The following is a 14241-nucleotide window of genomic DNA, read 5'->3' on the forward strand; positions in this document are numbered from 1 at the left end:
TGGAGAGAACCAGAGTGTTTTTCGGTGTGTAATGTGGCTTCAGAAATGGCAGCTGGAGACAGGGTTGGGGAAATGCTCTGAAGTACACATGGCCTAGTGTGCAATTTCATTAGATGTGAGACGTGAGGCCACAGAACATCGTCCTGCTGTGCTAACTGAATTCACAGCCCCTCCTGTAGCATCCCACAATGATAGAGGAGCCAATAGCATCTCAAGGGCTAGAGGGTACCTAGGGGTCATGTCCACTGACTCCTCCAGGTCAGCAGAAAGGCCACCAGGCCACACAAGCTCATCTCTGCTGACTCCAAGGCTAGTGAGGGCCCCATGCCACATCTGCGCTTAGATGTATGCTGTCTGGTCTTCCCACCAGACCTGGCTCCTTCCCGCTTCTCCTCTGACCACATTTCTAGTCTTTCTGGGCAATAATTGCTTCTCAGAAGAAGATGCGAGGCAGGGAGGGCAAGAGATGCCTCCTGGAGCTGGAGGGTAAGTATATCCATCCTCCTACGCTTCAAAATTCTGGTCAGCTTATTCTGCTGAGAGAGACCCGCCCCGTTGCAACCACCACAGGGTGTCTGTCCCTCAGCAGGAGGACCAAGCTCATCTTCCCGCTAAGGCAAAGGCAGAACACAAAAGATGCTGCACATCCTGTCTCTCTGGGGGATTTAATCACAGACATTAAGAGGAGCTGTTCCCTTCTTTGCCTCACTGCTCTGGGAGAAGAAGGGCATAGAATTAATCCTTCCACGCACAGGGTGGAAGACGTCCCCTGCTGGCACACAGAGGGGGTGAGATAAAGGGTCGCCCACGCCCTTTACACAACCACCATTCACTGACCCGTGAAGGCTGTTGGCAGAGCTCTCTTTCTTGAGATTTTGGGGTTTATTGGAAAGCTAAATTCCAATTTAAATATTCCTGGGAGGGATGAGTAGATATTGAAACGTTATAATTATTTTTTTAGCGCAGTTTCCTCTTTAAAAGAAGAGAAAGAAAATTAGATGACTAAGGCAGAGAAGAAAGAAAGGGAGGGTCCACAGATTGAAGGAAACTCTGGGAGGAGTCTAGGGAGAGGCTGGGGATATGGACGGCAGATCTGGCCTGCCTCATACTTCACTTGGAGCAGTGTGAAGCCCCAACTCTCCCTGGGATCCAGTTAGATTTGCATGTGCTAGGACTCCATCCCAAACTCAATTAATCAGAAGCTCCAGGGTGGGCCCCAGAAGTCTCTGTTTTTAACAAGCCCCAAAGGTGACTGATCCATGGCTTATAGCCTGTCAACTGACAGCCATTCCCTGACCAGTCTCTCTCTTCTGATTTGTCCTACAGTCCTCGGTTCTTTAAGAGGGAGCCATGGGAAACCACCGTGGGATGTGGCTAGGAGATTATCCAGCAAACTCGTAGCTCTGGTGGCAAGGAGACGGTCGCACAGAACAGGGCAGCCCTTGGACAAATGGGCAAAAACTTGGGAGTGGAGTTGGGTGATGTCTTAGTCAGGGTTTTACTGCTGTGAACAGACACCATGACCAAGGCAACTCTTATAAAAGGCAATGTTTAATTGGGGCTGGCTTACAGGTTCAGGGTTTCAGTCCATTATCATCAAGGCGGGAACATGGCAGCATCCAGGCAGGCATGGGGCTGAAGGAGCTGAGAGTTTCGCCTCTTGTTCCAAAGGCAGACAGGAGAAGACTGGCTTCCAAGCAGCTAGGATGAGGTCTTAAAGCCACGCCCACAGTGACGCACTTCCTCCAACAAGGCCACACCTCCAAATAGTGCCACTCCCTGGGAAACTCTGGGAGGAGTCTAGGGAGAGGCTGAGGATGTGGAAGGCAGATCTGGCCTGCCTCATATTTCACTTGGAACAGTAGGTGAAGCATAGTCAAACTACCACAGGTCAATTGCCGATCATGGTCCCCAGCCATGGGGGCATCTGAGATGCTCAACAAGACTGAGCTGAGTGGGAAGACAGAAGCTTGCTAAAGAACACAGACGCTTCAAAACCACTGGTTCCCTTTCTTCAGCATTAGCTCCCTCTGGGCCACCCTGCTCAAGATGGATCTCTTAGGCCAGTCCCTTTCCTGGTTGGTACCCCACCTCTCCAAGGTCCCATGCAGAGGCAGGAAGTGAGAAGACTGGGGATCTGAAACCTGAAGTGATTGTTTGCCCGGTGTCCATTTCTCTGCAGCGCCCTTCTCTGGAATGCTGTTCCGTGTTTCTTCCATTAGAAGGTCTTTCTACAGCGCTCTTCACCGTTCCGTCCCTAAGATCCCAGAACAATGCCTGTGCTAGGGCATTAGTTACTTTTCTCATTGCTGTAATAAGACACCTGACGAAGGTGATTTAAAGAATGGAGGATTTATTTTGGCTCACGGTTCAGAGAGTTTCGAGTCCATCGTGGTGAGAAAGGCGTGGCAGATGGGATGACTCCATCCATGGTGGTGAAGACCACACAGTGTGGCTTGTCACATCTTGGGGGAATCAGGAAGCATTGAAACATTGCACTTAGGACAGGAATGGGATCAGGCTGTGACCTTCAAAGTCATCTCTTAAAATTCCACAGCCTCTCAGAACAGCTCCACGAGCTGGGAGCAAATGTTCGAACTCACGGCCCGAGGGAGCATCTTACCTTCAAATCATAACATCCAGTAAGCAATCAATACTTTAAAAAAAAAAAAGAGCCTTAAATTCATTCCAATCTTAAACTTTGCTCTATGTTCTATCAACATTGATATTAATATAAAGATGATTTTCCTCAAACAATGTCAGCATTCAGGTCTTCCACAAAGCGTGGCCTTCAGATCCCCACACAGACCTCAGCTTGGGGCTCTTCCACAGAATGAGCTTCAGTCAGGATCCAGCAGGCAGCCAGGAGGAGAGAGGAAGCGGCTGAGAGCCAGGGGTGGAATGGCTTTTGTCTCTCTGTGCCTCTGCCTCACGGATGCTTCTGTGAGATGGAAATACAGAGAAGTTGCAGCCAGGTGTCAGAACAATGTGATATACAGTATGAGCCCAGCAGGGACTGTGCAATCTCTCTTAGAATCCAACTCCAGTGTGACCCCAATGAGCAAGGTATTCTGGGACAGCCCCTGCCCAGCAGAGCCGCCCTTGACCTCTGAAGCTAGCCTTAGGTGCTGTTTCATTGCTGCTTGACACAGTGTTCCTAGAAATCCCCAGCTGACACTCTGATGCATAAATGAAATTGGCTTCTGTTGATTTTTCAAGATATTAAATTATACTTCAGGCCTTATGGCTAAAAGCCATCCTAAAATTTATTGGTACCAATTCTATACTAGTAACTTGAATACCGAACTTCTTTGTATACTCTCCTACGGGTCTACAGAATCAAATGCAGTCATGGCCAGCACCATACATATCTGTGACATGGTGGGAGGCTGCAGACAAGAGGCAAAAAGAATACAATAGTGGATTGATTTTAATCACAGACGATAAAGGGCACTAAATTATTCGTTAGGGCTGGAGAGAGCTCAGCAGTTAAGAGCACTGGCTGCTGTTCCAGAGGACCCAGGTTTAACTCTCTGTACCCACGTGGTACTGACTCACAACGGTCTATAACTCAGGGGACCAGACACTCTTTTCTGGCCTCTGTGAGCAGTGCATGCACCTGATATGCAGATATTCATGAAGGCAAAACACCCGTATACAGAAAATGAAAGAAATACTAATAGTTTTGTAAAGATATATTTTAGAAATATTCTCTTTCCAGTCATGGTGGCACATACCTTTAACCCCAGCACTTGGAAGTCGGAAGCAGACAGACCTCTGTGAGTTCAAAACCAGACTGGTCTACATGGGGAGTTCCAAGTCAGATAGGGCTACATAGTGAAATACTGTCTTTTTTTTTTTTCTCTTTTTTTCCCCAATGTTCCTGAATATCTTTTTCACAGCAGCAGAGCAGGGGTGGGGTGGGGGGTGAGGCTGAGGGATGTTTCAGATTCAAGTCACATTTCCTTAGGCACATTCACCTTTCTCTCCTGTGAGTAGAGCAATTCTGGTTAATTCATGTTTAAATTATCTGTGCGTGTGTGTGCAAGCATGTGCGTGTGTGTGAAGGTGCACATGTTGGGGGTGTGTGAGTGTGCACATCTGTGCACACATGCAGGCCACAGTAGGTGTCCTGTTCTCTTACTGTGTACCTTACTTCCTTGAGACAGGGTGTCATTGAGCCCAGAGCTAGGCTGAAGACAGTAAGTCCCAGGGATCGTGTCCCTGACTCTGGAAGCACCAGGGTTACAGGTATATGAGAGATCACATGCAGCTTCTTATGTGGGATTTGAGCTAAGGTCTGTATTTCTGTGTAGTAAGCAAGGACCCACTTACAGCTAAATTCTCATCAAGGCAACGGTGGGGGAGTGTCGATAAAGGCTCTTTATTGAGCTCCTGCTTTATACTTAGTACTCTCTTTGCTACTCTAAGGTAATAACATAAAATGCAAAGTTACCTCATGCATCACACGATGCTATTGGAATTACATTATTTCCAGTCTTGAGACCTTGTCTACCAACACTTGCAATTCTCCTAACAGCCTTATAAAATGGACAGACTGATGGAGCAGAAACCACCCAGGCAAGACTCGAACAGCAAGTACTCGGGGAGCACAGCTGGGGAATTAACAGTCTAGCGTATGGAGAGAGAGATTAGGGGTGATTTGCCCAGAGCTGATTTAAAAATCCATGGGGCATTGGTTCCTTTGATTACTGAGGGGCTGGCCGGGTCATATTGATAACTAATAGAGCTATAAATAATATTTTAAAATACCATTTACACAGAACTCTGACTCAAACAAGTTTAGGAAAGCACAGGAGAATTGGTACACATAAATAATAAAAAAGTGGCAACTGGTTGGCCTCAGGCCAGATTGGATCCAGGCCCAGCCTATGTTAGAGATCTCCTGGTTCCTCCATTTCTTCTACATTAACTCTTGTGTGTTCTTTCCATGTAACGGCCCCAGGAGCTCTGACTTCCTGAGCCTTAGATTTTCAAGTTTAGAGTAAGTAGCCCTGTGCTGACTGACCCAATACCCACATTTGCCCTCTTCAAGAACCGTGACGAAGTCACTCTGGGTCATGTGGGCATGGTTGTTCCAATCACTGATTCTAAAAGGATGGAATGTTTTGATTGGACACGGTAGCGGCATGTTGCGGGACTTTACGTGGACCTCCTTGAGGTATAAATAATGTTACGGAGATTCCTAACGTAGTTTAAAGCTTAGGCCTTTTGCTGGGACAGTATCCCAGCTACTGTCTAGTTAACCCGACTATTCTAGAATGCCTACGACCCACCACATGGCTCACTATATACCCCTCTGCTCTGCTCCAGTCAACGACTGTTCGCTCCCTTCTGTGTTCTCTTTCATGTCTGCTCAAATCTCCCACTTGGCTGCTTTCTTCTCCCTGCCTGCATCCCGCTCTCGGCCCGGAAGTTCCACCTGTGTACTTCCTGCCCTAGCTATTGGCTGATAGCTATTTATAACAACCAATCAGCAGCAAGACAGGTGAAGACTGCCTGACCTTCGCGTTTTGGGGCAGGTGTGGAAGAACAAACGTTTACAAGTAGAAAACCTAGTGATGGGCCACAGAAACGACAATCCCAAAATCCTGCCAGTAATCACCTCTCCAGTACAGCAATCAACAGTTGACATACAGAGTCACACCCTCAAACAAAGCAAGGAAGGTCGCCCCAACAGAGGCAGGGTGGGTCTTTTATGAGGGCAAAGAAGGAGGGCAATTCAAAATCTCACTGGATCCAGGACGAAATGAGATTAGGTAACTGCTCATGGCAGAGGACCGGTTAAGGACAGAACTGAATGAAATTCAAACTATTTGCCTCCAAGCAAATAAGCTACATAAACTAAGTAAATAATAATAATAATAATAATAATAATAATAATAATAATAATAATAATAAAGAATATTTAAATTAAATGGGTAAAAATAAATAAAATAAAGTAAGTAAAACAAACAAATGTGGGGTTTCTGAGGGGAGGAGAGTGGGCAGGGGGTAATTCACATACCATAAATTAACCATTCGAAAGTGTTCAGTTCAGAGCTGGGGATGTAGCTCAGTGGGTAGGGTGTGCAGTGATGCTCATCGGGAACAGCCCTCAGGAGGCAAGGCAAGGAGACTCAGAAGTTTCAAGTGCATCCTTGTCTACACAGCAAGTTCAAGACCAACCCAGGGTTCATGATGCCAGGACTCAAAAATAATGTGAAAAAAACCATACAGTCCAGTGAAAGACCCCTCCCCCGCCTTAGCCCTTATCTGAGCTACTCTCAACTCAACTTTGCCATGTCAGGACTCACTTTCAAAGTATGTGGTAAAGAGGCCGGAGAGGTGGCTCAGGAGTTAAGAGCCTGTACTGTTCTCCCAGAGGATCTGAGTTCGGTTCTCAGCACACATCAGGCAGCTGTGAGTTACCTCTAAACCCAGCTCGTTCTCAGGCCTCTTCAGGCACATAATACATCAACACACATCAACATACATGTAAGAAAAATAAAAACTAAACTACAAAATTTAAAAAAAAACAAAATATACGGTAAGCAACTTGTGTTCTCAAGGTTACTGAGTGGTTTTCTTTTATTTTTATTGTAAACTGACAGTGTCTTAGTTTCAGTTTTACAGCTGTGAACAAACACCGTGACCGTGGCAACTCTTTAAATGATAACATTTAATTGGCTTACAAGTTCATTGTCATCCACATGGGAGCTTGGCAGCATCCTGGGCAGGTGTGGAGCTGGAGGAGCTGAGAGTTCTACATCTTCATCCAAAGGCAAACAGGAGAAGACTGACTTCCAGGCAGCCAGGATGAGGGCCTTAAAGCCCACACACACAGTAGCACATCTATTCCAACACACCCAAACCTCCTAACAGTCCCATCCCCTGGGCCAAGCATATACACGTCCTCACAGTCTACATTTGTCTGAATTTGTAGAATTCGAAGTAGTGTAATGATTTGTAAAAATCAGTGTGATATAACAAAGTCAAGTAAATTAACACGTGTGTATTTATCACATCTTCTTTTATTTTGATGTGATAAAATACCCTGGCAAAAAATAATTTAATGGGGAAAAAAGGCCTTATTTTAGCTCACAATTCCATGATACACGTAGTAAGGCAGGGAAGTCACGGCAGCAGGAGCTCGAATGGACTGGTCACACTACGTTCAGTCAAGGGCAGAGCACAGTGGAGTAATTCATACATGCTTAGGCCCAGTTCATTTTCCCCACTTTCATACAGTTCCTCATCCCCCTTCCTAGGGAATGTTACCACCCACAGTGGGCAGGACTTCCAACCTCAATTAACACAATCAAAATAATAGCAAGCCCCCGTGGGCCAACTTTATCTAGACAATCAATCGAAGCTCTTCCCAGGTGACTCTAAATGGTGTCAACTTAACAATTAAAACTACCCACCCCAACACCTTGTGCCTCAAATACTTACCCTTAGTTAGAACATTAGAAATCAGAGTTAACAAATGACTACCCCTTTAATCTCAGCGAGTCTTGTGTAAGAGGGTGTTGTCACCTATTCGAGTGTTTCTGAGAGAAAATGGTGGTACATGCTACAGCTTGCCATAAAGCTATGCCTGTTGTATGACAAAGTAGACACACACACCAAGAAAGTTATGGGGGTGTGGTAGTTTGAATGAAAATGGCCCCCATAGATCCACAGGGAGTGGCACTATTAGGTATTGGGGTGGGTGTGGCTTGTTGGGGGAAGCGTGTCGCTGAGGAGTAGGCTTGGAGGTCTCAGAAGCTCAAACCAGGCCTAGTGGCCCAAAGTTCCTTTCCTGTTGCCTTCTGATCAGGATGTAGAACTCTCGGCTCCTCTCTAGCATCATGTATCCTGCCAGGATTCCTGCCATGACAACAGTAGACTAAATCTCGGATCTGTAAGCCAATCCAAATTAAATTGTTTCCTTCATAAGAGTTGCTGTGGTCACGGTGTCTCTCTTCACAGCACTAGAAATCCTTACTGGAGAGGTAATTTTCTACGGAAATTAGTAGAAATGACACATCGGTTTATCAACACCACAGATCCTAAGACAAAAGGCAAATCAGTGCTGATTATCACTCTCAGTGACCAGGAAGCAGCGCTTGAAAAAGAACTCATGCCTAAGACAGCAGGCTTTGTGTAATTAGCATAAAAGGACATACAAAACTTAGAGAAAATTACGGTTGAGTCTTTAGCATTATAGGGAAAAAATGTAGAGCTTCCCTGGGCTCCATTCTTGGTATCACAACTTGAGGGGGATATGTGTGAAAAGTCACTAACTTCCAGACAAATAATACCAAGTAAATAAGTGGGGGCCTTTGTTTAGGAAACCTTGGCATAGCAAACGCACGCTTGATTTGAGATACAAACTCTCATGCCAATAGGAGGGAGGTGTGGCTCTGCTCACACCTTGAAGGAAAACCTGAGCAAACTAGATTTGGGGGAAGTAGGGTGTTGAGGTCAGCAATAGGTCTGGAAATCACCTAGCACACTAGCAGGCTGGATAGCAGGGTCAGAGCAGGAACGGCCTCAGACCCACTGAGCTCTTGTCTCCACTGGGCATGAAAAGGCTCAGGGGTAACGTTATGGGCTCCAGTGTGGGAGAACTGTGAGTCTTCCTCTGTGGGGGAATACAATTTATAGAAAAAGAAATGTGTTGTTGTTCAAGCCAGGTAGCACCTTTCTTGTAGGCAGCTGTTCCAGTCAGTGCACAGGACACAGCTCATCTGTCATCATGGCAGAGAGGACTGGGATGGTGCAGGGTGAGCTAGGGGCAGGCCGATGGCTTGCTGGCACTACAGCCCCAGGCTACATCTGGACCTCTGACTGAACTTCCAGATAAAAAGCAGAACAGGTGCAAACAGGCAGCAGCTGCTCAGCCTCTCCTCAGGAGAGAGTCACAGGGAAGCCGATAATATCTCAGGAGGGCAAACAAGATCCAGTGGAGAGAAGGAGCCAGCGAGGTTAGAAGAAGATTATGACTTCTGACAGGAAGCAGGGCTCTCTGACAGGCTCTTGACATTAAAGGTATTTCTGAGATAGATAGATAGATAGATAGATAGATGATAGATAGATAGATAGATAGATAGATAGATAGATAGATAGATAGATAGGTTTTTTTTTAAATAGTGTTTTTCCCTTGGGGAGTGACTTTCAAGAGAGTACTGTCTTCTGACAAAATATTGCATGGTTATTTTTGACAAGATTTCGGCGGAAATGTGGGTTTCTGTTAAGATAGGCAAAGGCAGAAACACAACAAACTGGAAAAAAAGAAAAAACGAAAGGGAGGAGCAAACAGCCACGGAACAGTAGGTTCTTGAATGGAGGGAGGCTCACGGTTCTGGAGTATCCAGGAGAGGTTCCCACCCAGCATGGAGGGTACCCAGCCTAGCAATTGTTGGAGGAGGTCTAGAGGGGCTGGGGCATGTGTATTTACAATAGTTATGACAGTAAGAGACTGGACAACTATCCAGAGACTTGCAGGAAGGGAGAAGGAAGTCTGGTCCTTCCACAATGTGTTGGTCTTCATTCAGGAAATTCCAATAGAAGCTTTTGTTCTCTCAATTCACAAAAATGTTCTTAGAACAAAGAATAAAGTGATGTCTTTAAAGCTGTATCCCCAACATTATCTCGTAACTGGGCCGGAGGCAAGTCAGCCCTGGGGTAGAGAAAACAAACCAAAGGAGTGGTAGCATTAATAACCCTCTGATAGAAACAGTAGGCCGGCCAAACCCCAATCCATGGGAGCAGTGGTCCCCTGTGCCCGAGATTCAATCACCTACACACCGGAGAAGGGTCGGTTTCCAGACCGCTTTTATGGCAGGGTAAGGTTGACAATGAACAAGAGCCCAGCAGTCCGCCACGGAGCACGAACAGTGTCCCTCCGGGGCTCTCATCCACCCTCTTCCCAGGCACCGCCTCCACCACGTGACGTGACTGGATGGCTTCCCGCAGGCGCTGGGCGCCGGGAGAAAGTTAATTGTGCCATCTCCAGAACAGCTGCAGGTCCCGAGCCAGCCCGAGCCAAGAGCTGCACGCTTGGACTTTGAACCGGATGCGCAGCCCTGCACACAGGCCTCCTGCAGGCAGCAATGCACGCTGCCAGGCCGCTGCCACCACCCTGCCTCACTTCTGAGGATGCTTTCAACCTCTGGTTGAATTCAGTAGGGCAACAGGAATATCTCTCTCTCTCTCTCTCTCTCTCTCTCTCTCTCTCTCTCTCTCTCTCTCTCTCTCTCTCTCTCTCTCTCTCTCTCGTTTGTGTTTTGCCTGCATGCGTGCCATGTTTACGTTATGACCTCATTGGATCAGAAGCCATCAGACTGCCTGGAACTGGAGTTACAGATGGTTAAGGGTGTTAGGAACTGGGGCTGGGGATTTAGCTCAGTGGTAGAGCGCTTACCTAGGAAGCGCAAGGCCCTGGGTTCGGTCCCCAGCTCCGAAAAAAAGAACCAAAAAAAAAAAAAAAAAAAAAAAAAAAAAGGGTGTTAGGAACTGAACCTAGGTCCAAAGCAAGAACACGAACTGTTAACCACTGAACCACCTCTCCCGTCCCAGGAATTCGTCTCTTAATGAATGCCCCTGACTGAACCTCAAGCCAACAACTAGGAAGTCATCACAGTGATAATAAACACTACAGATAATCAGATTACTGATTTTTTTTTATCTCAAAAATCGTGTTTCTTAAGAGACTGGGGGCTTTTCTCAGGATGGCATACACGGCTAATCTGGTCTCTTCTTAAGAACTGCTGCTCCTTCCTCAGAAAATTGGACATTGAACTGCCTGAGGATCCAGCCATACCTCTCTTGGGCATATACCCAAAAGATGCCTCAACATATAAAAGAGACACGTGCTCCACTATGTTCATCGCAGCCTTATTTATAATAGCCAGAAACTGGAAAGAACCCAGATGCCCTTCAACAGAGGAATGGATACAGAAAATGTGGTACATCTACACAATGGAATATTACTCAGCTATCAAAAACAACGAGTTTATGAAATTCGTAGGCAAATGGTTGGAACTGGAAAATATCATCCTGAGTGAGCTAACCCACTCACAGAAAGACATACATGGTATGCACTCATTGATAAGTGGCTATTAGCCCAAATGCTTGAATTACCCTATATCCCTAGAACAAACGAAACTCAAGACGGATGATCAAAATGTGAATGCTTCACTCCTTCTTTAAATGAGGAAAAAGAATACCCTTGGCAGGGAAGGGAGAGGCAAAGATTAAAACAGAGACTGAAGGAACACCCATTCAGAGCCTGCCCCACAGGTGGCCCATACATATACAGCCACCCAATTAGACAAGATGGATGAAGCAAAGAAGTGCAGACCGACAGGAGCCGGATGTAGATCGCTCCTGAGAGACACAGCCAGAATACAGCAAATACAGAGGCGAATGCCAGCAGCTAACCACTGAACTGAGAATAGGTCCCCCGTTGAAGGAATCAGAGAAAGAACTGGAAGAGCTTGAAGGTGCTCGAGACCCCAAAAGTACAACAATGTCAAGCAACCAGAGCTTCCAGGGACTAAGCCACTACCTAAAGACTATACATGGACTGACCCTGGACTCTGTCCCCATAGGTAGCAATGAATATCCTAGTAAGAGCACCAGTGGAAGGGGAAGCCCTGGGTCCTGCTAAGACTGAACCCCCAGTGAACTAGACTATGCGGGGAGGGTGGCAATGGGGGGAGGTTTGGGAGGGGAACACCCATAAGGAAGGGGAGGGGAGAGGGTGATGTTTGTCCGGAAACCGGGAAAGGGAATAACACTTGAAATGTATATAAGAAATACTCAAGTTAATAAAAAAAAAAAAAAAAAAAAAAAAAAAAAAAAAAAAAAGAACTGCTGCTCCAGGCCCTCTGGGGGAGTCCCATTTCTGCGGAAGTGATTGAAGTGATTGAAGTGATTGAAGTCCCTTGGGTCCTCAGCAGGGACCCTTAATTTTTGTCTCCATCAAGGCTCCTCTACAACTTTCCCGGGAGATGTAGATCTGTGTAGACCTCAGTTTCTTCCCTTTTCTGTAAAGACTTACAAGGTCCCATCGGTTGCCAGACAACACTTAACCGTAATGCAACGGTATATAACTGTATGTAACCATATGTAACTATGTAAAATGGGGCTAACGCCCTGCGTGACCACTAGAGTGGTAAAGTGAGATACATTATGAGCACATGGTCCCTTGAGCTCTATGGAGTTTCCCCTCAGGAGCCTTGCCAGGGGACAAATCTGCAGATGTTCAACCCCTTCAGTAAGTAGTTTGTACATATGCACACATGTGCTCCATGTGTGTGATTTTTAATTTATTTTTAAATTTTATGGGTATGATGCTTTGCCTGCATGTTCACTGGTGCCTGGTGCCCTCAGAACTTGAGTTACAGATGGGTATGGGTCCAGGTCTTCTAAAAGAGCAGCCAGTGATCTTGAGAGCTGACACACTTCTGCAGCTCCCTATATACCTACGACAGCATCTTTAGAACATGTGCACGCACACGCACATACACACACACACAAACACACATTCAAATACACACACGAATAACACACACTCAAATACACACACGAATATACACACACAAATACACACATACACACAGATACACACACACAGTCTATACACGTTCATTACAGATAGGATTTTTTTTTTTCAAAGTTCTTTGAACCACAGTTGTTTGAATCTGAGCATTTAGAGCCCATGGACGCAGCAGGCTAATTGTATATCTCAGGGAATAAATAGGTCTGTGAACTCGGGAGAGCAGTGCCCGTGGCAGACGGCTGTGCAGTCTGCCACCACAGAGGCATCAAGTGCAGCAGCTGAGTGGAGGCTATGAAGACATGCTGCTTCCCAAGCGCTGTCTGGCACCTGGGCGGGGCTTCTCTGCAAAGCACACAAAGGCACCAGAGGGTGAGCCGTCGTAGCCGCTGAGTGTCTATGCCAGCACTCGGCCTGCTCTGCCCAAGACAGAAAGATTGACACATGTATGCACATGGGGTACACCTCCTTCCCCGCGGTGACGCCAGTCCCCTCTTCTCCTGCTTGTCATTAGAGGCCTTGCTGACGTGGAACCCGTCTTAAGTCTTTCCCATCTGGAGCTCCCTGGGCTGGACTAGCCTGTCTACAGCCTGGCTCTGATACCTACTGTTACACACAGCAGGCCTCATCAGGACATTCTGTAGAGCCTCATACACAGTCTCTCTACCTTCATGTCCTGGGACCCTCCAAAGAGGCCCCTCTAATATTACAGACAAATTCAAGCAGGGAAAAAAATGATTGGAATCCTGCTCACTACCCTACGGTGGTGACGCTGGTTGTGAGGAGGCTTCCTAGTTGGATCTGCTTGGAGCTGGGCCTTTTCCACCTCCATTTCAGTATTACAAAGCTGCAGGAGTGCATCTCTGGGAGTGAGTCAGGGTGTTGCCCTTTGACTCTGCTCTCTCACTGCACCCAAGGGGCAAGCAGTCCACACTGACTGAGAACAAGCACTCACAGAAACCAGAGCCAGACAGAAACAGGGCTAGGCATGTGCTTGCGAAACCAGATTTTCTTCTTCCAAAGACTAGAAAACACGGGGCTGGAACAGGCTGGAAGAGGAAGTTGGGTTGGAACAGAGTGGTTAAAACCTCCTGAGTTACTCAGTATGTCTTCCTGCCCTCCAACGGTGCTGGGGTCCCAGAGATCTGGAACAGAAAGTGAGCATGGCTGGAACGGAAGGGGAAACCTTACCTCTAAACAGAAGCGAGTATAAAAGTCTCTCCAACCCCAGGCCCGAGGGACTCTACACCGATGAAGGTGTTGGTCAGGGTGTGCATGCTCTCCTCAGAGGAAGGGAGTGCGTGGGAAGGGTCCTTTTGAAAAAGCTTTCCGGGAAGCCTGAGCTCAGCTGCACAGAAGCTGACTGAGTTTCCCAGGTGACTGAAATATCTTCTTACACTCATATTAGGAGGAAGAGGTAAATAATAAAGAACCAAAAAGCAAACCAAGGATTTAAAGCAACAACAACAACAATGTGGGGTTTTTTTTTTTGGGGGGGGAGGGGGGTTGTGGAGTGATGGCTCAGCAGTCAAGAGCACTTGCTGCTCTTGTAGAAGACCTGGGTTGGATTTCCAGTATGGCGTGGTGTCTCTCCATTGTCTGTGACTCCAGTTTCAGGGAATCCAGTGCCCTCTTTTAGCCTCCTCAGTCACTTGCACGCCTGTGGTGTACACACATACACCCAAACCCAC

The 14241-nt window shown here is 46.8% G+C and overlaps 1 long non-coding RNA gene across 2 annotated transcripts; it reads right to left on the reverse strand.

Annotated features, from left to right (window-relative positions):
• Positions 1-1533: 1533 nt before the first annotated feature.
• LOC148002644 (uncharacterized) lies at positions 1534-13947 on the reverse strand. 2 transcript variants are annotated; one of them, XR_015633535.1, is made up of 2 exons: positions 13742-13947; positions 1534-2941 (listed from the first exon to the last, which is right to left on the reverse strand). It is a non-coding gene; the product is annotated as an uncharacterized LOC148002644 (long non-coding RNA). The 2 variants fall into 2 exon arrangements; XR_015633536.1 differs by lacking the exon at positions 13742-13947 and adding an exon at positions 9796-9903.
• Between the last annotated feature and the right edge of the window lie 294 nt (positions 13948-14241).

This window comes from Rattus norvegicus, chromosome 11, assembly GCF_021556685.1.
Source record: "Rattus norvegicus strain SHRSP/BbbUtx chromosome 11, alternate assembly SHRSP_T2T, whole genome shotgun sequence".
Classification (NCBI taxonomy): Eukaryota; Metazoa; Chordata; class Mammalia; order Rodentia; family Muridae; genus Rattus; species Rattus norvegicus.